Source organism: Pleurodeles waltl, chromosome 3_1 (genome assembly GCF_031143425.1).
Source record: "Pleurodeles waltl isolate 20211129_DDA chromosome 3_1, aPleWal1.hap1.20221129, whole genome shotgun sequence".
Lineage (NCBI taxonomy): Eukaryota > Metazoa > Chordata > Amphibia > Caudata > Salamandridae > Pleurodeles > Pleurodeles waltl.
In genome coordinates, this window is record NC_090440.1 from 1,620,076,016 (window position 1) to 1,620,103,081 (window position 27,066).

At 41.9% G+C, this 27,066-nt stretch overlaps 1 long non-coding RNA gene across 1 annotated transcript in view; it reads left to right on the forward strand.

Annotated features, from left to right (window-relative positions):
* The window catches only part of LOC138285395 (uncharacterized), a 716,556-nt gene that overhangs the window by 497,593 nt on the left and 191,897 nt on the right, over positions 1-27,066 (forward strand). Inside the window, exon 3 of the long non-coding RNA XR_011201587.1 lies at positions 10,098-10,156. This is a non-coding gene — a long non-coding RNA (uncharacterized lncRNA). The remainder of the gene's footprint in view (positions 1-10,097; positions 10,157-27,066) is intronic.

Genomic DNA, 27,066 nt, shown 5'->3' on the forward strand with positions numbered 1-27,066 from the left:
TTTAAAGCCTATCTGCTGTATTGTATCGTAATCATATTTATATGACACTTGAAACCCCTGATGACTCACTGGTACTTGTTGATTGGCTTTAGATATCCTGCTCCACTTACACATCATCTTGGCATTGTATTCTCATTAGGTCAACAGAAGCCTGTAATGTACTGTGCTTGGCTCTGTACTATTATGCTCCAATCTTCTTTGTAGGTGTCCGGAATGATCTGAATCAAACCACTTACAGGGAATGTCATATATTAAAACTATTTCTTTGACAGAAAGTCTCACAAACCTGAGCCAAAACAACTGGAATGATTAGAATGGATTGGAAAGCTGATGCCATTTTGCAGAGAGAGGCTGTTTTTGTTCATATAGTCAAAGGGAGTTGATTTATTATACTATACTTTCAACATTCAGAGCACCATTTCCGTCAAATAACTCAATACAAACAAGCTACTAATTTGCGAAAGCCACTGTGCTACACTCGGCTTGCTGCTTGCAAGGCCCGTTATCATTAATTTTTTTATTGGTTTCAAAGTAGAGCTACATGAATAATCAAACTTCCCTAGGAGAAAACCACATGTGGACCTTAAAGCACGATCCCTGAGTGAAACTAAGTCCCCTTTATTAGTCTTGAGTTCCCTTTGCAAAGAGTTACTGAAAAGGGATAAGAAGATCATATAGGAGAAGACTAATCTACTTCCAAAAAATCAGAGCATTGAGATTTATTTGCATTTGTGGTCCAGCCATAGGACTTATCTTTCAATAAAATTTACTTATGCCATCCCTAAGGAGCAGAGGGTACTAGAAAGAGACTGTAGATAGGTCCACCCATGTCTCATATAGGCTTACAGGTTCTCATGTACACCTTCCAAGACCGAAGGGTAGATTGCCACCTCCTCCTCATGCAACATCAGCCACGGGAAGGAGGAACAATGTCAGCCAATTTCTCTACAGTGTTTAGGCAAGTGACTTCCTGCCTACTAGCCCTACCTCTGGCTGCCCAATAGCTGACGCTCCTGACCAATGAGTGGAGCCACATCCACTTCTGCCTTTCATTGCTGGATTTTGTGCACCTTTGTAAGTGGTATGTAGTTCACTTGTGCACCCGACAATTCTGTTACTGTCTGTCCACTTGCCAAACAGCTGTGTTGCAGTCTGAAAGTGAAACAAGCAAAGGAAGGAGAAGGGCTTTAGTACTGTAATGGTAACATGGCTTTTGCACGCTTTTAACTTATTCCAGCTTGGTAAAGGGCCCTTTCTTTCCGAGACTGGTAATCTTGCTATTTAAATAGAATCACACAACGTTTAGTCCACAATGTAAAGAAAATATATGCACGAGAAGCTACTCTTGCCTGGCATGCACCACCCACATTTGATGTGGCTTAGCACTCCTCACCATTACCTTTAGAAGAATATTGGAAGTCACCTCAGGGTTCTGTGACTTATTAAGGGCACTCAGACTGCGGCCTCATGTCGCTGTATAGTATCAGAACACGTCGGGTACTGCATTGTCCTCACAATGAACACTGACAGTAAATTAGCACAGTCATGATGATGATGATGATATTGACAATGATGCAGATTGTGATTCTTCTTCTTCTTCTTCTTCTTCTTAATTATTATTATTATTATTATTATTATTATTATTATTATTCCATGTGCCTAAAGCCAACATTTCCTATTTTTAGAAAAGTAATACCTTTTCATGGGAATTTAAGAGCAACCATAATTTACACATGTAAAACAAATGTGTGAACTACACAAACAGTGCATTAGGTTAACTTTTTCCCCTGGCATAAGTAAATAGGACACATTTGGACTGATTTAAGAGCCCCTAGCACCATCCTAATGATACATTAGTGTATTTATTTTACCCTAATATGGCTTCAGATGGCCAAAACCTGCACGCCATATTTACAAATTTTATAGATTTTATTGCACCATTATTTTCAGCGCTTTTAATGCCTGCTCAGAGCAAGCGTTAAAAGGGGGCCTGACATGGAATACAGTGGGCCCCTGTGTACTCTGCAGGAGTCACACCAAAAGTTTGGAGCTACTCCTGCAAAGTACATCAATAGCATCAGGAACTCTGACGCTATTGCCCCTACCCTGCGCCATGGTGCACCATATCTTAAATATGGCACACACATGGTGGCAGTAGTGGGGCGCTAAGGGGTGAAAGGAAAGAGGCGCTGCACTGGGTGCAGTGCCACTTTCTTTACATCAGGCCCATACATCAGTTCCTTGACAAGAGTTGGGTGGCAATGCTGCATTAAATATTGTTGTCAAATGAGAAGTAAAAATAGATTGCAGCTGAAGACACAAATAATGGAAACATGACTGTCAAATAATGGACAGGGAAGCATGTTGGGAATGAATAAGATGGATCTAAAGGTAAGGTGAGTAGTTGCTGTAAAAGTGATTATTCTTGCATTACAGCCAGTGTTGGAATGAAGGGAGATCCAACCTTATCTGGATCCAGCAGCAATTAGTGAGCCAGATCAAGGATCTGTCTGACCCCAGTGAAATATGCTAAATTTGTGCCATTGTAATTTGTCACCACCAGAACACAATTCAGCAGCACTCTTACGTTGTGTGCTTTCTGAAAGGAGCAGCAATATGCAGGCAGCAAGGGGGATGTCCTGTTTTAGATTTCAGTAGGACCCACAGCAAAGGCCAAATTTAAAGGGTCATCAGCCCTCTTATTGTTCAAGTATAATCCTTGCTGGGAGCTATCTGAAGACCAAGAAGCCAATGTAATGGAGGGAAAAAAAGCACACAGCTTGTTATCACTTCAAAAGTGCTTAAGAGAAAGAATAATTTTGAGGCAAGCTTTTGACTTTTTCAATTCCTGTATATAAGAGATATGCATGCATTGTACGAATGTCAGCTATGCCAGTCTATAAAAAAATAACAATTTAAATAGCACTTATAATGTGGTTTTATTTAAATCTTTTATAATATTACTCATCCCAATTTAGGGTGTCAGAATGCTTTACATCCTACACCCCCCACCCACACACATATCATTCATTGACGATAAATCATAAAAGTCTTGAAATTAATTTACCAGATGTTACAAAAGACAAGAAGATTTTCAATGTGTAGGACTCCACATTGCGTTTACTAATAGGCAGTATATGTTAAAGAGTGCATGGCTGGGGAAAAGGCACAAAGGATTTAAAATGTAACAGAGTCCTTGGGGTTGTCTGTACAATAAATACATAAGCATTGCACAAAGAAATGCTTTAAGCAGCCTTTTAAAACAATAGATTGAGATAAACCATAAGGTTCTAAAACCATGTCTTGCAGTTTCCATGGATGTCACTGATGTCTTTGATGCAGGTTCATAGATCATTGTCCTATATTAGAAGGATTGCAATTTATCAGCTGCAAGCAATAAAAGATTCCCTATATCATAAGCAGTAACCCACTTACTTACATAAAATAAAAATACAAATATGACACCTACATGTTACACAGTATGCTTAGCAGGAGACACACTAACCCTCTATGCTACTTTGAACTATGACTAGATTCATGTTCCCCAAACTGTGGGTTATGCTGGCTGTGAAAATCCAGCAGTAAATAAAGATGCCTTTAAATTCCATGTTTACCTTGTCACATGTTCCAAAGACAAAGGGTAAATGTCACGCAATGTCTTCTTCTAAAAATAACTTACAGGAGTACAAGGAGTGTGAAAGGAAAGGCTGTTGAAAGCCTTTTCTTTTCAGCACACAACAACATTTAAATACCTGTGAATGAACTGTATGCATTCAGCAGTTAGGAATGCGGGATCGTTTAAGTATGAACCACTCACCTCAGCCTGCAGAGATCAACATGGTCATATAATTATAAAACTGCTAGCGCCATTCCACCATCCCATGTTACTCAGTTAGTGCCCCAGGAGTTAGAGCTGTGTGCTCTTAATGGTAAGAATTTCATTTACAAAAATAATCAGAATTTAGATCAAGGGCATCTAGGGAGGCAATCCTATGGACCTGAGGTCATATCAAGGGAATTCGCCCTGTGATGTTTCATCCAACTTCCTCCTGCATCTACCCCATGTGTAATTACAGACGTTCCCCACCTTAAGACCAAAGAACTCGAAAGTTATCAGCAGCGCAAAAAAAGTTACCTGCTGGCTGTCTGATAGGGTAAACATTGCTCAATCTCTGTACGAAAAGATCATCATTGTTTGGAGAGTTAGTTGGATGGGTATTCCAATGAATCTTGTGCCGGTGACTGTATAGGCATACATTTTTACAATGCTTGGCTGGTGGATTTCATCCGTAACAGTGTAATGTCCAGCACTGTGCTGAAAAGCAGAATCACTTTGGCCCCCCAGGACTTTTTCTTTTCAATAAACTCACAAGTTTGGAGGTTTTGAGGTGAAGGGGGGAACCTGAGCCAGGGGTGGGGTTCTGGCTGCTCAGACTATCAAGGCCAGGTTCTTATCTACTTCTCAGCAATTGCTTTGAACCAGTAAGTGGGCTAAACACTCAAGCTGACTGGCCTCTGGGGCAGGTAATCCCACTTTTTCTAACTATGTGAGCCCCCAGTGCCCTTTAAGTGAATAGCTGGTATATTGTGGGGGTCCTTGAGGAAGGAGGTGATGATGACTGGATCAAGATGTTAATCACCAATGACATTATCAGCCAAATAGAGACGTGGGACACAGACAGAGTTATGCCTATGAATGGCTAAGCTACGTTTGCCTTCAATGCTATCTCTGTCATCCATGGCAGAGCCAAAGTCGGGGGTAGCAATGCTTATAAAATTGTGTTTAAACTGTAAACTGTAGGTGATTGCCACCTACTCACCCTACATTCTTTGTATTCTCGTAACTTTCTCAAACCCGTATAGGGTTTTGGTAATTTATGCCTTTTTCTTAGTCTCAGTCTGGAAGGAGTGCAATGTTATCAGGGACCTTAGAAGTTTTTTTAGATGATGGTATTTATTGCACTCCTAGTTTTGCAGTGTTCATGGTGATGGGTGAGTTTAATTTGCACCCCTGCACAGATTCCTACTTGTATGGGGACCTTGATGATATTCTTCTTAATAATGATCAAGTGCATCTCAAACACACTAAACAGGGATGTTATATAATCTGATCTCAGAACACAATCTTGTAACTTGTTTAATTAGGGGGAAGGTAATCCTGTAGAGTGGATACCCATATTTAAGGGGGTAAGGTTCAGGTCCACTATTGACTATTTTTCTGTTTTGGGATGCCTGTTTACCTTCCTTGGAAACTTTAATGTAATTTGGGACACACATAGCAACCATAATCCCCTTTTGCCCACTTTCCAGTGATGTCAAACACCTGCGTAAACTGTGTGTTTTTTCAAGGGATCAATTAGTCTAAAAAATCAGCGCCGAAGGTTAAAATAAGGTCATAGCTGTTGATTTTAATCATAATATGATACCAACCTGTCAATCTGAATCCCTAATCTGCTTAAACAGGGTAGCTACTGATGTAAGCATTTTTGGCAGTTTTTTCCTTCACTGTGGATGCATTTAGCCCGCTCTTACCATAATACATGCTGTGCCGCCCCCACACAAGTGGTTCAATAAGAAGTGCTCCCAGGCCTATAAAGAGTTGATGGAGACTTTCAAAAAGAAAAGGAGGATTCATTATGAGGTGAGGATGGCCAAGGCCACATATCAAGTGGTGCGAAGCAAACAGAAGAGTATTTAAAAAAAGAAGATGTGGGGCAATCTTCTGGTAGCTTATGCTTTCTGAGACAGTGTGGCCTTCTGGAGGGTAGTGAACCATCCATTGCTCTGTTCAGAGCAATTATCAGAACAGGCCCTACCCATCTCCTCTCAGGTTTGGTTGGATCACTTTGCAGCCACATATGACATTGAGGACACTGAACAACTATCATCTTGTGCCCATGTGGATTTGAGGATTGTTTTCAGTTGGGAGGAATTCAGAAAAGCTACTATGTCATTAACTGTAGGCAAGACTCCCAGATCCGATGGGGTCCCCTGGGCTTACACAAGTCCCTACTCGATTTGTGGGTACCATTACTGACGCAAAATATTAATGAAGCCACTCATTCTTCACCACCACCTGGCTGGCAGCAATCTGTGACTGTGCTGTATTAAACAGGGAAGCAGAATGGACCCAGCCTGCTATTGATCCAGCTCTCTGGTGGACTCAGAGGTTGAAATTATAGGCTGGGTACTTGTGGACCATCTCACTACATGGGCAAAAGATCATAATATCCTATCTGATATCCAATATGGGTGCAGTCCCAGCCAAGGCACTGTTATCTGATGGAAAAGTGGGTGGTGCAGTTCACTTGGTCTTCATAGACCTTAGCTTGGCATTCAATAAGGTTAAGAAAGCTGAGCTCTGGGCAGTGCAAAGTTTTTTGAGGGTTACGCCGGCTCTTGTTGCTTTTCTTTGTGATTTGCATGATGGCCTTACTGCCATGGTGAGGTATGGCCCCAATGAGGAAAGTACACAGCACTTTAGTTTGAATAGGATTCTCCAGGACTGTATCCTTGCACCCTTTCTTTTAATTGTTTGTATTAGCAGCCTGGAGTCCCAATAATTGAACATCGGTTGGTTGTCCCGAGTGTGACAGGTTGTTCGCTGCCCTCTTTTGTATGTGGATGACTGTTCTAGTCGCACGCACGGCCAGGGCTTTCCAGAGACTCCTTGGCCTCTTTATAAGCTCCATGGATAGTCTCTATCTCACAACTAAATATATAAAAAATCTCATGTCGTGGTGGTGGGCCCTGAAACCACTAAATCTCAAATGTTTCTGGTAAGGGGACAACATAATAATAGGGTTGAAAACTTCACATATTTGGGTATCTTACTTGACTCCTGTCTTGACGGGCTACCACTGCTTGATTAAAAAAATGATGGTTTGTAAAAGGGCCATCCATAGCATTGGTTATTTGCCAACACAGCTGGGGCATAATTCAAATAAAGTGATGCTAGACATCTATAAAGCTAAATGTATCCCCCCGGCAAGTTTTGGATGTGAAATCTAAGGATACCTTGATCTAGGTGGTGGTCTTTTAAACATCTCTCAAGGTATACCAACAGAGATTATATATGAAGAGCTGGGGATGGGGTATATCGCAGATTTTATCCCATTTGTCCCATTTTGTTATGACTCTCTGCCTGGTTGAAGGACAAATTAAATCCCAATAAATCAATTGCATATGATTGCATGGGTCTTGATAACATTGCATATTCCTTGGCTGTGATATATTCAGAGTAATATGAAAAATCTAGGTAGACCAGAATTTATTTCTGAACCTGGATGCATTGTGAAAAGGGATATCACTTGGTTGAAGCAGGCCTTTTATCTCACGGTGGCAGGGGTGTGAGAGTACCCGGCTTTGACCAAGTGCTAAAGGCATCAGTTCATCCTGGTAAAATCTGTGAGCGGGAACCATACCTGAGTCTGTACATATCCAGTTATCATTGCAGGCTACTGACACACTTTAGGTTAAATTTGTTTAATCTTTTGATGTTTACCAAGTGGGGTTGGATAAAAGAATCTGAGCTGCAAGTATGTGCTTATGATAATGCCTCTATTCTGGGCACCCTGCACATTGTTATGATCTGTACTAGATTTAGCAGGTTACGTTATAAATACAAACAGCCCCTTCTTCTAACATTGAACTTTAGGCAGGTGAGACCTGCTCTCTTTTTTTTTTACAACTGTTACCAGCTTCCAATGTGTGTTTCTTTTTGTCACAATATTTGCCAGGGATATTGCATTTGAGTTGAACCAGTCTATTTAGAATATATGCTGTCCCTGTCTGTTCAATTGAATGCTCTGCATGTGCTTTAAACATACAACTCTTTCTGATGCTTTACTAATATGTGTATTTAGATTCTGTTTTATGAACCATTTTAGCCTCTGCTAATCCAAACATTTACTGATATGTGGATCCTTAACATTGCATTTTTTGCTGATTAATTTTTAATATTTGCATTGCCTCAAGATTTTTTTTTACCTCTGTTTGTCCTTTTATGAACTTCAGGTGAAAAATCAAATAAAGTTTACAGTACTACTACTAAAACATGAAGCACAGTTTTGTATAATTCTGAAGTGTGCTGGAAACAGATTTTAATAGGATCAAAACAAACTAAGACACTTTACTTGGTAATGCACAAATGATAAATATTCACAGAAACACAATTTCTATACATTATCATTTGCACATTCCATGCTTTATTCAGTATAACTGCATGCAACTTTAGTAGCCATTTCAGTGGAAACTTTGCTGTCTGTAAATGGCAATGTGCTACCACACGATTCCTTAAGTACATTAAAAATCACTGTGCCTCCTGTCCATTAATGGCAGGTGGGTCGTGAAAGTTTGCCTTTCTAAATATTGGGTTGTTGTTAAAAATGTTTGGGAAGCACTGGAATAGACAAAACAGCGATCTCTCCAGCTAGTGCATTAACAGTTAAGAGTTATTCCCTGAGATTTACTGGACGTACAAAGCTATCTGAAGCAGGTGCCTTAACCCCACACGATATTTCAAAATGCAGCCTTTGCAACCAAATAAGACAGAACATATTTACAGTCACGTTTCTTCTTCTTGCCAATTTCTTGTGTCATAGTTTTGAAAACAATAGATTAATCAGTTATCTGTCCAACTGCTTTTTATGACTCCACCTCTCATAACTGCATTGCCTTTTTGTTACCACACCTTGACTCCACATTTATGGGTTCCCGTAATAATGTTTTTCCAGTGCCAGGCACTGATTACAGCTTCTTCTACATTACAGCATAAAGCATCAGTCAATGGTGGGGGAACATATGAACAAATATATTTTGCCAGCTAATAGTTTATTAGGGGGATTGTTGCAATGGAAAGAATCCCTTACTGGTAAATTTAATCTACTAGCTGATGTGCATACACATGTTACTTGAAGATGATGATTATGAGTAGTTTCAATTCCATTACACTTAGAGACTCATTTGAACCTAATACCCAACCTAAAATTGGTTGGCTCTGTTTCCAATAAATGTGCATTTTCTCCACATCATTTAGAGGCTGGTGTAATACTGAGTGGCCACAAGCGGAGCCTAAGCTGGCTCATTCAGTGGTCAATTATTGAGGCCCACTGATTCGCCACAGAAGAGCCACTGCCTTTTTTGATGTGGGAGGTAAAACCAGTTTAGAGCAGCCCCCCCCCAAGTACATATTTCTCTTGCTTGAGTGCATGACAGACAGGGAACAGAGAAAAACAACAATGGTTGGCACACACAAGGCAAAACAAGCTGCACCTAAGAAGCATTACATTTTGTTTCACAAAAACTATCCCTTTTCAGAGAAACAAAGGCCCATATTTATGAAAAAGTGGCGGATAAGAGCTGATGCACCCCTTTTGTCTGCACCACCTACCGGCACCTAACGACACCATTTATAATACAGTGCACCATGGTAGTCATTAGCACAAAACAGTCAAAAATATTTACGCTGTTGTGGTGCTTTGCTACACTAGCATCAAAAAGTTTGACGCTAGTGTAGCAAAGTGCAAGGAGGCCCATAGGTTTCTATGGGAACGTCATTTTAACACCTCCTCTGAGCAGGCGTTAAAATAATGCCATAAATGGTGCAGTGAAATCTGTTACATTTCACTGTCCTATTCTTGCGGGCCTCCTAGCACCGGAACGCCCCTTGCATACGTTATACTTGGCACAGGCATAATGTGGTGCAAAGGGCTTACAAAGTGGAGCAATGCATGCATTGTGCCACTTTGTAAAAGTGACACATGGACAAAGCCACTTTAGCGCTGCCTTAGCATAACAAAATGACACTATGGCAGAGCTAAGGTGGTGCTAGGGGCTCTTAAAAATGCCCAAAAATTTCCACTTTCAGCAAAGGTGATCTGCCAATGAGGTAGAGACGGTTAGATAGGGTGGCCTTCCTGTAACCGGATAGGGTCAGTACACTGTTGCCGAATTAACTCCACCTTTAGTCTAAAATAGTTTTTCTTATAGAGAAGATTTTTTCTTATAACAGTTGCATAAAAGATACTCTAACAAACACGTTCATAACGTTATTATTATATGTCATTAATTTTCTGTAATTGTGTTTTTTTCTTTAGACATACTGTATGGGTGAGAAAATGTGGTTATGGAACTGATTACAAAGGATGCAAATAAGGTAATAGATATTGATAAACTATATATTTTGATTCATATTGATAAATATTGACGTTCAATGTATGGCCATCCTGGGGTCATAACCATGTTATTTGACCGACCCAAATAGAAGTGAAATTGGTTATTAGTTTCTGTAAGAGTTCAATAGCCAACCCTTGTAGATTCAATTGTAGTGGCCTATCATTAAAATCAATTTGTTTATCCTAATTTTAGTTATTTTAAATATTATTTCCATATTTTGTAATGTTTCAAAGATATGTCACCTAGTTGCTTGAACAAAAGGGTATTGTTTCAGCGTATGTTATTTTTCTCGTCATATTTTCTTTTTTGCATTAGGTACAGTAGAGCTCCAAACTTCCAATTCACTATAATTTTGTAAAACTCCAAATGGGCAGAAATAAGAGTAATTCCAGAAACGTATGACTGTCTACCGAGTGCCAAAACTCCCAGATATATGTGCAAATTTCCTAGTGTTAGAACATATGATAAAAAATGTGGAATGAAATTTGTGGATGCGCAAAAATAGGACATTCATAAATTACACCTCTGTAGCAAGCAGTGACTTTGTGAATCGCTTGGTAGTTTCCAAATTGTAATGTTTTGATTCTCTATTACGGATCAGAGATGACAGGAATGGACTAAGTCAATGAGGTTGTCGCAAGTTTTTGTTGTGTGTACGTCACCATGCATTGTGCTGGGAAAGCAAGGAGTTGGGCAGGGTTGCCTCATTTGCAAGGAGTAGCACATTTAATACTGTGGAAGAGATTTCAAACCTATGCTCAACCCAGTGCTTAAGAAATCACATAGAGTGGGTTTACCAGAGCTAACTGGTCTATGGATATTAGGATTAGGTCTGAGCGAGCAAAACTTTTTTAATCCTAACTCATCCGTGTATTTGTTATATACATTGTGGTCATGTGCTGGCATTCTCACTTGTAATTGTTATGTTAAACCATGCCTCTTTTTATCAATGTTATAAAAATGTGTGTGCTTGCAGCTGGAATCTTTGGAATATGCTGCAGATTTTAATAATGGTTTCATATGTTTTTCATTTGAAGCCTATGCCGTGGTTTTTGCTTTGATGCCAAGCACCGTTCTAAACAATTTCACTTGCTTTGAGTTTATACAGTATGTGATTGTACGGTACCCATAAGCTCTAGTCTAGAGGATTTGCTTGATTATTGTGTAACAAATCCTGTTATAAATGATGTGTAAAAGTTTGTTATCTGGAAATGTACTCAGTGGTTTTTCTGGTCTGTGAACACAGAGTATTATGCACAGTCGTTTTGCTGGTCTGTAAACACAGAGTATTATGCACAAGTAATTGATTCACAAAATACATTTGGAAAACATCGTTTATTATCATAATTTAGAACACTAGTTCGCAAACTAATACATAAGTGCAGACACACTCCCAGATCCAAGTTCATTGTTCCACAAGCCATTGAAGGTAAACTGCGAGTGACTGTAAGCTGGTTGAGGCCCCTTGAAATCGCGAAGATGGAGGGGATGCTTGTGTTTCCTCCTTGAAAAGCCCTACTGCAAATGAACTCAGCTGCTTTTGTGTCCTGCCTCGCACTCGGAGACAGGACGTAGTGCCTGCATCATGCCTGCTTTCCCTTGTGCCAACTGTCACTTGACATAAGTAGAAGGAATTTGCAAGATGTTCTCTTAAATCCAAAATGCCTGCTGAAAATGTACGTGTTTACAGTTAGATCCATTTTATGTAAACGTATCCTATAAAGATATCCTGAAAATCAACCAAAGATCCCACTTCCCTAGATCTACACAGGATAACCTGAATTAGGAAAACATGTGTTCACATCTATTCCCCTGTGACCACAATATTTTTTGTGTACAGAACATTGTGTGGTTTCTGAAACTGTAATGATAGTTCTGACAAAAAAACATATTTTGTGACGGTCTAGAATGTGTATGGTCCTAGTGCTGGTATTATGTGACTGGACTGATTTCTCTACTAAGCAATTATTAAACCACTCCTTCCACCATTTGAAAAAGACTCAGGGGCATTTACTCAAACTGTATTTGTAGCACATGAGGTAATAATAGTACTAAAAACATAGTACAAAATGCTATTCACTAACTGTTAGACTTTTCATCCTTGGCGTGGTCTCCCTTAACTTTTTGCCTCTGTTCCCCAGGTTGTTGATGTGTGCTGGACTCTGATTTTTCAGTTTTTGTTACTCTGGGCACTTTACCGCTGCTAACCAGTGCTAAAGTGCAAGTGCTCCTTTACAAAATGTGTATGTAATTAGTTTATCCATGATTGGCATATTTGATCTAATAGTAAGTTCCTAGTAAAGTGCACTAGAGGTGCCAGGGCCTGTAAATCAAATGCTACTAGTGGGCCTGCAGCACTGGTTGTGCCACCCACATGAGTAGCTCTGTAATCATGTCTCCGACCTGCCACTGCAATGTCTGTGTTTGCAGTTTTAACTGTAAATTCGACTTGGCAAGTGTACCCAGTTGCCAGGCCCAAACCTTCCTTTTTCTTACATGTAAGGCATCCCTAAGGTAGGCCCTAGGTAGCCCCAAGGGCAGGGTGCAGTGTATGGTTAAGGTAGGATATATAGTAATGTTTTTTATATGTCCTGACAGTGAAATATTGCTAAATTTGTTTTTCACTGTTGCAAGGCCTGTCCCTCTCATAGGTTAACATGGGGGGTACCTTTAAATCTGATTAAAGTGTAGATTCCCTTTGGGAGCGGATCGACATGTGGAGTTTGGGGTCTCTGAGCTCACAATTTAAAAATACATCTTTTAGTAAAGTTGATTTTAAGATTGTGTGTTTGAAAATGCCACTTTTAGAAAGTGAGCATTTTCTTGCTAATACCATTTCTGTGACTCTGCCTGTTTGTGGATTCCCTGTCTGGGTCAGTTTGCAAGTTGGGATGGTTGTACCTCACACTAGACAGTGACACAAAAGGAGCTGGAGTGTAGTCTGCATTTCCTGATGAGCCATCTGTGCTAGGAAGGAGGGGAGGAGTGGTCACTTACACCTGAAAGGGCTGTGCCTGTCATCATACAATGCAGTCTCCGACCGCCTGGTGAGTGTCTGGGGCCTGGCCTGGGCAAGGCAGGATTTCACATTCAGAAGAGACTTTACTTTGAAGTAGGCCTACTTCAAAGGAGAAATTGGGCATAAGAAGGGCACCCAAAACCACAGGCTTTAGAACACTTTTGGAAACAAGAGGAACCTCTGCCTGGAGAAGAGCTGAAGAGCTGAGGAGAAGTGCTGCCCTGCCTGTGACTGTGCTTTCTGGAGCGATCCTGCAGTTGCTGCTTCTGCCAGAGTAAGAGGGCAAAGACTGGACTTTGTGTGCCTTCCGTCTTATGAAGAAATCTCCAAGGGCTTGATTTAGATCTTGCCTCCTGTTGTTTGAAGTCTAAGGGACAGCAAAGACTTCTCTCTGCCAGCACCTGGAGTCTCTGGAGAGACTCCTGCTCTGACAAGTGGTGCCCTATCCAGTTTCTGAGATCTTGAAAGGAAAGCTGGTGGAAATCCAAGGAAATCGACTCCGGACGACTTCGGAACGACGCCGCTGCTGAATCCAGTGATGCCGCCTGCACCCGACTCCGTGATCTTCGCTGGAACGCGACGACCTTCGCAGGCCCAACGCCGTTGCAGCCCCACTGAGGTCCCCGACTCCGTGGAAGTCTCTGCACCACGTCGTGACCGACGCCACTCGAAGTGCGCGGATTCAACGTTTCGCACAGACGCCGCGATCCCCCACTTCGGGCATCAGCTTGTTTTCACTCTTTACCAAAGGTGCTGTACTTGGGGATCTATGCGACTCCGTGTCTGGTGCCGCTGGTGTCGGCTTGTTGGGAACGACTCCGTCACGACACCGTGTTAACACCTCATCAAAGCATTTTTTGTTTCTAAGTGCTATTTTGAGTTTAATCTTTAAAAATTCATAACTTGACTTGTGTATGTCGGAGTTTTGTCGTTTTGGTCTTGTTTTGTTTAGATCATTATTTCCTATATTTCTAAACTGATGTTGTGTCATTTTGTAGTGTTTTCATTAAGTTACTGTGTGCGTTGGTACAAATACTTTACACCTAGCACTTTGAAGTTAAGCCTACTGCTCTGCCAAGCTACAGAGGGGGTAAGCAGGGGTTAGCTGAGGGTGATTCTCTTTTACCCTGACTAGAGTGAGAGTCCTTGCTTGAACAGGGGGCAACCTGACTTTTAACCAAAGACCCCATTTCTAACACTAACCAATGAATGGAGATCTTCACCAACCCTCCCCTATCGTTCCAATGCAAAGACCTCCTCCATGGTGGAGGAGATCTCTGCATACGGATGCCTACATTATGTGGGAGGGTCATGAAGAGTGGCCTACATTTTACTAGCAAATTTGAGAGGGTGAAGGGGGAGTGCCTGTGAAATGGGGAATGGTACAAAATGAGAGGAATTTAATAAAATTTTAGAAGTGACAGGCTTCTACAAACACCCATGTACTAAAGAACAAGCTCCTTGCTTTGCAAAAACTACACTTCTAAATTTACCACAGCTCAAAACGTGTCAGAAATTAGCAAATGTCAATCCCAGACTAGAAGTAAGTCAAGCACCGCGCATGGCCTCACACAGGTACTACAATACACTCCCATAGTATGTAGTGGAAATAGGAAGTTATAATAACACAGCTGATGAACTAATGTTAAGTAAAATGATTGTTTTAAAGTTTAATAATTAAAAATAAAAATATATTTATCTTTTAGATTTTTGTTAAAATACTGAAAATAATCAACATTTCTAACAGAATTTGATAAATATTAAAGAAAAAGAAAAATGTTGTTATGGATGGGATTTTTTAAAATATATTCTTCGAAATTATATTTATAAATGAAATAAATATATTTTAATAATAATTATTTATTGCACATTTAATTTAACGAGTTAATGTGCTATCATATTTTATTGTATTAGCTCAATATTAATAATACATATGTTTAATTTGTTCACATATATATTTTCTATTAGACTATTTTTAATATTGTGTTAGATTAATAACACTTTATAAATTTTTCCTATGTTTCCCACTCGGAGATCTTCACTTCAGTCAGTAAATCTCCATCTACATGTGAAAAGTAAAGTTAACTGCGTTACCTTTACACTCAAAAACACCTATTGTAAGGGGGCTGAATCAGGAGGGTGTAGAACACTAGTTTGTCTATAAATCTATACTCAGAAATGATGTATAGCAAAAAACTGCAAACGTCCACAGAGGTCTAATAGTAAAAATACGCCTACATAAGTATACCTACCTTTAATAATATGCCCTCTCAAATCTGCATACCTTCCAAACGATGAGCTACCTTCTAACAGGTGCATAGTTTGCAGTGCAGAAAGCCTCTGCTTGCCTCCCAACTAAGCAGGCATGATCTGCACATGTGTCCCCAATGCTTGCTTTAGGTCACAGACCAGAAATGACGTGGTTAGAACAATGCATAACTGATCATTCACTCTGTAGTGTGATATGCTGAGTTCTTTCTTGGAGGGAGATGTTAGAACTTCAAATTTCCCACTTGGATTCTACAATAACAACATTTACTAGGGAGAAATAGTTTTCCTCTTTTGGATGGGCAGTCAAATAAAAAAAGTACGGGAAAAAAAATGTAATAACAAAGTTGGTGGAGTTTAGCAAACATTCTGCCACACCACTCTTTCATAGACTGCAGTCATTTTTTAAATGGACAAAGGTCGGAATAAAATTAGTCAAGGTATTACTTTGTGTTAATTGTTTTCCTTGTGTAAATAAATGTGTTATTGGTTAGTAAATTGTTTAACAAAATGAACAAAATAAAAATATATGTCCTTTGGTAATTGTAACAATGCTAAAATGTCTATTATGGCAGCAAACTGAGAAGGTTTTGCAAAAACAATAATTCTTGTCAACAATAATGTGAATTAAGTCATGGAAAACGAAGCCTACATGTTGATCACAGCAGCAACTCAAACAAGAGCATTGGTTTTAGTCAGTTTCTAAATATGTGTTTTTGTCTAGGTGTATATGAAAAGAGCACCGTGGATTTTTTGAAGTTTAGGAAAATCTCAAGCAAGTTCCACACCACTAGACCTCAGGGATTATGTTTTAGGGGTAAAGGCCCCCCAGGCAATGGACTTTTGTTCCCCTCCATTGGGACAATAAGTCTTTCGGCTCCCTGGGGGAATTTTCTCCAGTTTGCCCCATGGGAGGGTGAGTTTAGAAACCCTCTAGCAACCAGGGATTTAAATTAAAAATAAAATAGGGTTGAAGTATCTACCATGGCAAAGAGCACACCCTTACCCCAAAAGGGAGAACATACAATCTTTCTGCTCCCTCCCCCAGAAGGATTGCCACCAATTTGTGTCCCAACGAGGTAAAAATCCCACTAGATACTACAGAAAAAGGGGTGGGTGGCCTAACCTGGCATATGGCTGCGTCCTCACCCAAAGAGGCAATACAGTTCTTACGTTTGCCCAGAAGGAGGACTGGGGTATTAAAGCCATTCTGCCCAACCAGGGGGTGAAAAAGCTAGGTAGGTAGACTCCATCAATGAAATATTGCCCCCAAAAAGTGAGTGTGGGTGCCCCACTACTTCTGGACCATACCTCACTCTCCTGAAGGGGTAACAGAGTGTTTCTGCCCCCTCCTCCGGGAATAGATTGGGTGTTCCCCTATTGTTTGTTTTTCCCAAAAACTCCCCCCCCCCCACTAGCCCACTAAACACAGGGATTTGAAAAGGGGTGGGATGCACATCTGGAATCAGACGATGTCCACCACTCCTAAAGAGGGAATACAGAGTTTCTGTCCCATAGGAGGCAGATTCGGGGGATTGTACCCAATCTGCTCACCCTGGCATTAGGTCATACCCCACATCAGCAGGGGAAATGAAGTCTTTTGCCACCCACAGAAGGAAAATTGGTGAAAACCTAAAGAGGTTGAAATCCCACTAGACATCAGGAAAATCATAAAAAACAAAGAGGTAAGAGTAGCCCACCATGCATAGGACAAAGAGGGGCAAAACAGCCTTTCCACCCCATAGGGGGCATATAGGAAATTGGCCCTAACTGAGGGGTAAACTCCCAATTTGCCCCCATGGGGAGCAGAAAGCACACCAGATATTTGAAAATGATGCCAAAACTAACAGAAGGACAGGAGTGTCCACTCTGAAATCAGGCCATAACCCCCAACCCAGAAGGGGCAATACAATATTTCTGTAACCCTGGGGGGGGGGAGGCATCTAGGAAGTTTGTTTTGATAGTCCAAATCTGCCTCCAGGCGTAGAAAACATACTTGAGCATTGATTAGGCCATGTCCTCATCCGAAAGGGGCTATGGGATAGGTGGTTAGCCCCTACGCTGTACGCCTAGGGTACACCGAGGTTTTCAGCATTCCATGGGGGGTGGGCAGATAGAGGGTTAGCACCAATAGGGGTTTGTCTGAAATCTGCCACTGGTGGGATAACATTCTCACTGAACAGCAGGAATTTTACATTAGGGCAAAAAAAGGAATCAGAGTGTCCACCCTGGTATAAAGACATGACCCTACCAAAAAGGCAAAATAAAGTATTTCTACCCTTCTGGGGGACAGATAGAAGTTTGCTCCAATTGGCGAATTACGGTCATGTGTCAGAAAGCCAAGTAGACACCAGGGAATGAATAGGGCCCAAACAAGAAGATATGAGGGTTGCCCACCCAAGCATCGTGCCATGCCCCTACCCCAGAACATGCACAACAACTACCCATAGGGGCAGTTTGGGATGTTGACACCTATCTGTCCACTAGACACCAGAGACATAAATGCAAAAAAAAAGAAGTGGTAGTGGCCAGCCGACCAGGCATGTGTCATACCCCCAATTCACAGTAGTTGCAACAGACTTTCTGACCACCCCTTTGAGGTGGATTGGAGGACTATACCCCCAATATATCACTGGGGAGGAGAAAGCCCACTAGACACCATGAATAAAAGGTGCAAATTAGATGGGTGGTTTGAGCCCTCCCAGGCATTGGGCCATGCCCCTACCCCAAAACAGGCGCAACAGTGTTATTGCTCCATGGGGACTAAAGCATTCCCATCCCCATGGCAAACAACAAGAGATCTGGGTGTAGATGTGAAAGCCAACTGAATGGCTCAAATGCCATTCTAAATGGTTGTACAATTTAGGTGCAGGTACAGCTGTCAACCGGGAAAAACTACCAGACCCAGCAAATCTTTAAAAACTAGACACCCAGAGGACTCCAGGGTATTTTGCTGTTTATGGATGACCCCTAGCTTTTCCTACCCATAATGATCCTCAAACTGTGGCGAGAAACCCTTGTTTTTATCACGTGTGAGAGAAAGTTCCACAATCTGTGGGCATCCACAAAGTCTTTACCATCTAGTGTTCCAGCGCTTATCCTGTCAAAAGCAGTACCCCACTTATGTGTGTTGGCCTTGCATTCGACATGAAAGGCCCCAAAACACAACATGGACAGATACATTTTTTCCTCTTAAAACTGGCCTTTTTTTGCAATATGGAAAGCTGTGGATTTCAGGCCTGGGCTCTGCCACCACTTAGGGAACACTACAAAACCCAAACATTTCTGAAAACTAAACACCAAGGGAGACCCTGAGTGGTCTGGTTTGAACTGATCCCACTACTTTTCTTACACACAGTGCTCTTCAAACCTCAAACGTTGGCATGAAACGGGCATTTACCTCACATTTCTGTGAGAGAATGTTTCAGAATCTACAGGAATCCACAAATTTCCTATTACCTAGAGTACCCAAATTTCACCTTATGGAAACGCTACCCCTCTTGTGTGGCTGGATCTAGTGCATGCTACAGGAACATATCAAACCAGGGACCTCGCCAAGTCACTAGGGTTTTCAAATGTTGTCTTCTTTTCAAAAATGCAGAGATGTAGCTTCAGGGGGGATGGATGTTTTTGGTGTTTCACACCCGTAAAAAATATATTCTGTTGTAAATAGTTGTGTAGAAGTGTTTTAGTCAGTGAAGTGTCCACACAGACAAAAACACACATACACAACACTTTCTCTCTCATCTCTGACTTAAAACGTGGTTAGTTTGAAAACTGTTGTTTTTTAAGCACCTGTAACAATCCACACTCCCTTCTCTTTCCACTGCTGCTTAAGTCCCCCTAGAGTCCTGATTCTCATAATCTATTTAAATGAGATATGCCACCATGATTGTTGGGAAATCTGAAGCTACACTCCCTCCCCGTCCCCTAGTCTTGCTGACAAAGCTACAGCCCTGCAGAAATATATAGCTTTCCAAGGTAGCCCATGAATTCAAATCCTGTTTCAACCACCAACTGAAATACCTCTTAGAAAAATGCAGAAACTGTGGTAAAACAAATAATTTTCCTGATACAATTCTGCTTGTTCCTGAAAGCTGGGAACATGGTGAACCTCTCACAGAAATTCTTTTTTTGATGCCATTTTAGAAAACAAAACATAGGGTTTCTTGCATAGCACTTTTTCACATTATTCCTAAAAAGAAAACAAAATGTAGCTATGTTTGGGCTATTTTCTTGGTTCCCTCTAGGGGAATCTTCAAACCCTGGCTAGCTTTAGATTCCAGAATGTTGAAAAAAGGATACAACTTTGATGTGGATACTATTCATGGAAAAAAAGATGAAGGTTTAAGCATGAATAAACCCAAGCATCCAATAAAAGGCTCAGCAACAGGGTAAGTCTTAGCAGGTAAGTGTTAAAAAGGTCTTCGTACATAGAGGCCCTCATTATGACTTTGGCCGTCTTTTTCGCAGACCGCTGAATTCACGTCCACCACTTGCCCACCAGTGTTGGCGGTCTTCAGACCGCCATATTATGGCTGCCGGCTGCTTTCTGCCATTTTTTGGTGGGGAAGCCGCCAGCAGCCATACTGGCGGTTGGCGGTCTAGTGGAACCTGTTCCGTCGCCACCACCATCTCACCACAACACCACCTGCCTTATTACTACATTGTAGACGGTGTGGCGGTGTTGTGTTGGTGGGGCGCTGGCGGCCGAGCAGGCTCCACGGACCCCGTCCCCTACCGGATGACCATCAGGTAAAGTGATCGACCGACAGGGGAGGAGGGTGGGTGTTGAGTGTTGTGTGCGTGAATGGGTTTGTGTGTGTGTGAATGGAGGGGGATAGGGGTGTTGTGGGTGTTTGTGTGCATGTGTTTGCAAGTGTCTGTGTGCCTGTGTGACTTTGTGTATGGAGGGGGTGGGGGGAGTGTTGTGGCCATGTGTGCATGTGTGTGTAAATGAGTGAGCGTGGATGTGAGTGTGTATGTATGTATGTGTGGTGTGTGCGCGTGTGGATAGTGGGAGGGAGGTACAGTACGGGGATGGGGTGGGGTCACTGCTTGGGGGGTTGGGGGCTTCTGATGGGGTTGGGGGGTGGGGAGGTTTCAACATGGAGGGAGTGTGTTGGGGAGTCCTGTATGGCAACAGGAATGAGTATTCCTGTCGCCAGTATCCTTACCACCAGGGATTTTGTGGCAAGGCTGCCACCACGGAATCCCTGGCAGTAAGGATACTCAAAATACTGCAGGCGGTGTTAGGTGGACCGCCGAGTCAAAGGTGGACAACCTTCAGCCAGGCGGTCTTACCTCCTGGCCGTACAGGCGGTGAACTGGCTGCAATTCAGCCAGTGCACTACCCTTTTCATAATAATTGGTGGTCCTGCACCGCCACGCTGTTGGCGGTCTGGCTGCCACTGCCGGTCTGGCGTGGCAGGACCACCAGGGTCATAATGACCACATAGTATTTTCAATCTTGTGTTGCTTTGTTTACCATGGGATTCAGCCATTTTGATCCGTGGAGATTGGTTGGCATCACCAATCATTGTATTTTAAAATCATATGCCAATTGATTAGATTGGATCCGGTAAGGCAACCTAAAGACTATGACACACAGAACTGGGGCATCTTTCCCTTGTATGCAATGTATTTAGGGAAGGCAGCGTGCTGAATAATACGTGCATGATTACCATGCTTCATCCCTTGACTGGCCGAACGATCTGATGGTATAAAAGCATTACAGCAAATTACAATTTCCAGTTCTATCTGTAAAATGCAAACGTAAAAGGATAAATCTTTTCTCTATGAATAAGCATACGAAGTAATGTATTTTTTTTTCAAATAGGCCTTTTATCGCTTATCAAATCAGCTCCATGTGATATTTAGGAAACAATGTCTGAGTCATAATGGATGAATCTTGGTACTAGAGGCAAAGAAACAGAGGGTAATGCCTCAGAGTGTTTCTTAATCAATGCTGATTAGTTGACACTGATGAATGGGGTTAATTGCATTATTGACAAACCATTACCAGTATCATCGAACTGCCATTGGCACAAAGTGTTTACTTTAGCAATTATTCCACTATAAAGAAAAAACATCGCGAGTTTTGTAATGAACGGCAGTATACTGAAATCATTTGGTGTACTGAACACTTTTTTCCTGATAATCATGTTAATACCCTAAAAGCGCTATGTAACAATTGAGAAATGAGATAGACTAGCGTGCTTACAGATCCCATTCAGCAACCTACAGGAAACCAATGTGTGAGGATAATCTCCCCTCGCCAGGTGTGTGCATAAGATTCAATTATTTCGTTTACAATAGATCATATTATTTGACATATGTTATTAAAAAGACAGTGAATAAGATAAGCACTGTGATGCGCTGCTGTTCCTCTCCATTCCTATCTAGTCACACCAGAGGCATGGATGTATTCAGATGAGCTGCAATGTAGGCCCGGTTTTTTTCCTGAATGCTAAATGATTCGGGTTTATAAACCTAACAGTTAAACAATTCGTGCCTTCTTCAAAGAATTTGTATGTATGCTACACTATGTGCACTCATATCACCTGAGGGTCAAAGACATTTGAGGTAATCTTTTTCTAAACAGTTCAGATAGTGAAAGTATTCCTTACTGTCTTATTACATAAAATCTGTTGACATGCAATGGCTTCTTTGCCAATGCCTCTTTGAGAACAAATGCAGTGCAGATGATAATTTATTTAAGATAATAGCTTCTATATTCTAATACTCTGCTGTTTCAGTTTGTCAATAAAATTAGAATAGCAATGAACAGTTTTTTTCCTAGAAGGTCAGTTTACACCTCTCCCAGTGGTACAGGTACGAATATCTGAGGCTATCAATCTGCTGTTTCCAACAAAAGTTTTCACAATAACTAGTCAGGCGGACAGTAGACACACTCCACATAAATGGTGGACACTATCTGTAAGCCACAAATCCATGAGACCCTATTACTGTACTGTGAAGTTGTCCAAATAGCTGGTCGCCTCTAGTAGGCTTGTAGATGTACAATGCACTTGAGAAAAAACAGGTCAAGGCTAAATTGTATCTTATAAAAAGTAGGAGACCTGACATCTTAACAAAGAGGAAGGCACACTGCGCTATTCTACATTTAGTTGTGTTTTGAAAACGAGACGGTGTCCCAGAATGTGAATTGCTACCAATGATGCTCCGTATTTTCCCATTAAATTGGTAATTTTGATCAACTTCAATGACGTTCTCTGGAGGACATGCTTTACTTACTGCCTTAACATCTTTCTGCTTATGTGAATTCAGGTAGATCCGAAGACTCCAGTGCAAATGCCATAGGTGTAATACTTTATTAACAATAGAAGCTAGAGTTTCGCATTAACCTTATTGGTGCTAGTGGAGACAGTGAATACAGTAGAACTTCATTATGGACATTTCTGGGAAGGTACATAGGGCAGGTGAGCCAGTTTGAAACCACTGAAACACTTTTGACTCTATCTGTTCCATGCTCTGCCCTGAATAGAACTCTGAATTGTCTTTTTACATGCATTTTACTGAAAGACTTGTGGCAACTTTGAAAGCATCAAGACTACCTCCCCTATCAATATGAACATGGTGCCTTACCTTCAGCTGTTTTTAGCTTTTTTAACTCAGAAACACGTCTTTGCCATGAACAATGATTTATGTGATCAGGCACCATCTGGATTTTACCTGCTTCTCACTCATACTTAACTGAAATGAGCACCACAATTTCTTCTACATAAGAGGCATTTGTTTCTGCTGTACCAGACATCCACTGGCAGACTGGCTACCCTATTGTTTCCTATGACCTCTACCCTGCTCACAAGACTTACAAGCACACTTTGAATGATTATGATGTTTTATTCCGCCTGTGGATTTGACATACTTTGGCGACTCAGTGCACTCTTATCACACAATGTTCTAGCCAAATTCTGCCAATCACTGGGTGGCGTCAGCTTTTCTAGCAAGGCTCCAGAAATATGAGGGAGATTTGGCACCCTCTGGTGCCATTTTCTAATGTAGACAGTCGTGGGATGGCCCAGACAGACACAGTCAGAGGGCTGCTTCTCAAATAGATTTTATGCAGCCCAAGTACATTTTCTACTCGAGAGGCAGCAAATACAATTCAAATGGCCATTTGCTCTTGCACACCTGCAGGGTGCTGGTCACACTGATTTTTCAGTCCTGCTACTGTTCTTAAATGCAGCACCAGCAGTGCAACATGCATATTTCAGCCTCTCTGGAGAACTTCAGGGAATCTAAACTGTCTTTAAAACAAGAAGTCAAACAAGAAAGCTCCATTTCCCATCACCCACTCACACAGGAAGTGGCATCATTCCCTTTCCCATGATCCATCTGCACAGGAAAATACATCACTATCTGTCTTGTCCCTACTTCAGTAACCTCTGTAATGCATCCCATTGGCTGGGCAACCCATCATAGGGCATACACATACAAGAGCACTGCCTGTTTGAGCTTATTGGGGCCAGGAAGGGTTTTGGACCAGAACCCTTGTTCGACTAAAACATACAAGGTAAAATAAAATCATGTACATTATCCAGCACCCCGTATAGCCATTCAACACAATTACATCCAAATGTAGATGACCCAGGCTCTCACATAGCATTCACACAGCATTCACATAACACATAGACCCAATCCCATACACATCCCACTAACTACTGCACAGCCTCAAACTACAGAATCAACATTCCAAATCATTCCTAATAATGTTCAGTCTGCAGAACTCCATGTACCAGGCATTACACATTTCACCACCGATTACAAGCTTGACATCCTTTTCATCACAGAATCATGGCTCATGTCCACACCTTTGCATAGCCTAGACGTCTTTCTTCCCACAGGCTACAGAATCCATCATGTTGACTGCGCACATATGGATGGAGGAGACCTCACTGTCAACCATAAGTCCTCCTGGTCCTGCATCCTAGGCAAGTAAGTAACACCCAACTCCATGGAATTACTGACATGTCATTTCCCATTGTCTGCAACTCAGACTGCCACCTTCCATTTCATCTACAGGCCTTGTGGACAGAACAAAGACTTCACTGATTAATTCTCAGAGCTCCTCACCAACTAACATGCCCACATGAGCATTTGGGTGGCTTTACCTTCTTCAACATGAGAAGCTGAAAAAGAAAGAAATAACACCTTCCTTAACCTAATTGTAATTGATACACTTAGGGCCATATTTATACTTTTTGACGCAAAATTGCGCTAACGCAATCTTGCGTAAAAAAAATTTGCGCCGTCTAACGCCATTTGGATGCGCCATGCGGGCGTCAAATTTATACTTTGACTAACGGCGGCGCAACCAACAGGTGGGAGTCATTATTTCGTGACGCACACAGCGTCGGTCTGTCGTAAAGGAAACCAACGTAAATGCGACGCACATCACTGTGGGTCGATTTACGACAGCGCAATCGTGAAAACGCCGTTTTTTTTCACGCAATAGCGTCACATTTTTGCGCGAAAACTGCCCTTTCAGGAGAGGAGACCCAAAATGGATCCTAGATGCCCCAACAGACCCCAGGAGGATGAGAGCAGACCAGGAACCAGCCAGGAGGAAGCATACAGGACCCAGGACATTTAAAAAAAAAAAAGAAAGTGTCGCTTCAGTGCAGAGGAGCAGGAAATCCTGGTGAAAGAGGTGACGGAACACCAGCACCAACTTTTCATCTCCTCAAAATTGCCACTCAGTAGGAGAGAGGCCATCTGGAAACAAATTGTGGACAAGATTAACAGTGTGGCTGAAGAATGCCGGACAGTCACCGAGTGTAAGAAACGCTGGCATGACTGCAAACGTAGGACCAAAGAGAAAATGGCCAGGAACAGGAAGGCAGCAATGCAGACTGGAGGGGGGAGTCCAGCACAACAGGAGGCCCTGGACCACATGGAGGAGATGGTCGCAGCCGTCATCCCGGAGGAGATCGTCACAGGGATTCAAGGACTGGACAGCGCAGACTACCACGACACTATGCACATGCAGGGTAAGTCGCATGGGGAATCATAATACAATAATGGGGACTGTAAGCAGGGGGGGGATACCTACTACACAATGCATGTAAGTCAGCACATATATGAAGTGGCATGGGGAAAGGGGCACGGCAGGGGGGCATGCCCAGTACTGACCGAAGCTGGGGCACGACAAAATACAGCAACCACAACAGTCCCACGGGGACATCCTGTAATTACAACAAGAGAGCCAAGGGAAAGCAGTGACAGGTGGGAAGGACACAACCTCAAATCCACATCCAGGCACTTGTATTGCAAAATCTATTCTACATCAACTAGGTCCCTATCTGTAATGCAGTAGCAAATACAACAACTGTAACTTAACTGCAAACACAGTTGACAATAACACCTCTCATCTCTGTGCAGCTATAGTACCAAATGGCAGAAACCCCACCCTGGAACATACATACCTAAATTAGGGGGTGAGGGTGACATCTGCAATTACTCCTAGAAATAAGACAAAGGTACCAGTACACTCAAATGCCGAATGTCCATAACTGACACATACATAAGCCTAAGTAAACAGCAATAGGAGCCACACAGCACTAACGATACACACATGCTGCATACGTCAGGGTCCCTCACGTGCCTGGCTAACAAGGCTACATCACTAATGTCATACTGCTCAGACAACAACATTGAGGAGGGGACACAGGCAACTGGTCACTGAAACACACCTGCAAAGTCGGACAAACAAATAGGACCTTCATACGATAAACAGGCCAATCCAATTCAAAACACATCACCCAACACCATCTCAAAACATCAAGAATGTTTACATCCATACCACATCCTAACATTGACATGCATAGGTAATGCCACGTTACATGTACAGATCATGCAATGTGAATAAAAAGTGTATGGGGCAGGGCCTGAGAGGCAAGTGTGCTGGCAGGGCAGTCACAACACCCACAGTCAGTCAAAGTGTAGTGTGGCAAGTGAAACGTATACTTTGCGCATTAGCCTCAGGCTGGAGGCCTTTGTGCATCTTACCCTGAATGTACTTATACTCATTTGCTCACATCTAAGTGCCTCAGAGCACTTTGCACTAAATGATTCTCATTGCCCTTCCTATCAGTTAATGTAGCAAATAGTCAGTCCTAAGGTGTTGTCAATTAGTCAAATCACACTGTTTTGCCTACTTCTGCACTGGAGTTTGCCAGAACATATTCACTCTGTGCCCCAGTCAAGGATACCGTCTGGTACGTTGCTGATAGATGTGGTAGGGGTCAAGGTTTGGCATTCCTGCTTATGGAAACTTTGTCATCACCATGACATATGTCTTTTACATTCACTCCCTTGTCCCAAGACACGCATGGGGGAGTTTCCAAACAGAAAATAACAACTAGATGCTGCCTGCCTTGCTGCTGATGCACAACCAGATCCTAGCCAATTCCTCTGATATGAGGGATGATGTCTCCCCTGTGATTCTGACAGGCAACCTCCAAACTTAACAAGCTGTGCTATACATAGAACATGCAGGGGGAGAGTAGAAACAGTTAGGCACCATGAAAGCTGTGTACTAATGTATTACTCTCCTGCGGACTATTTCAATTCTAACA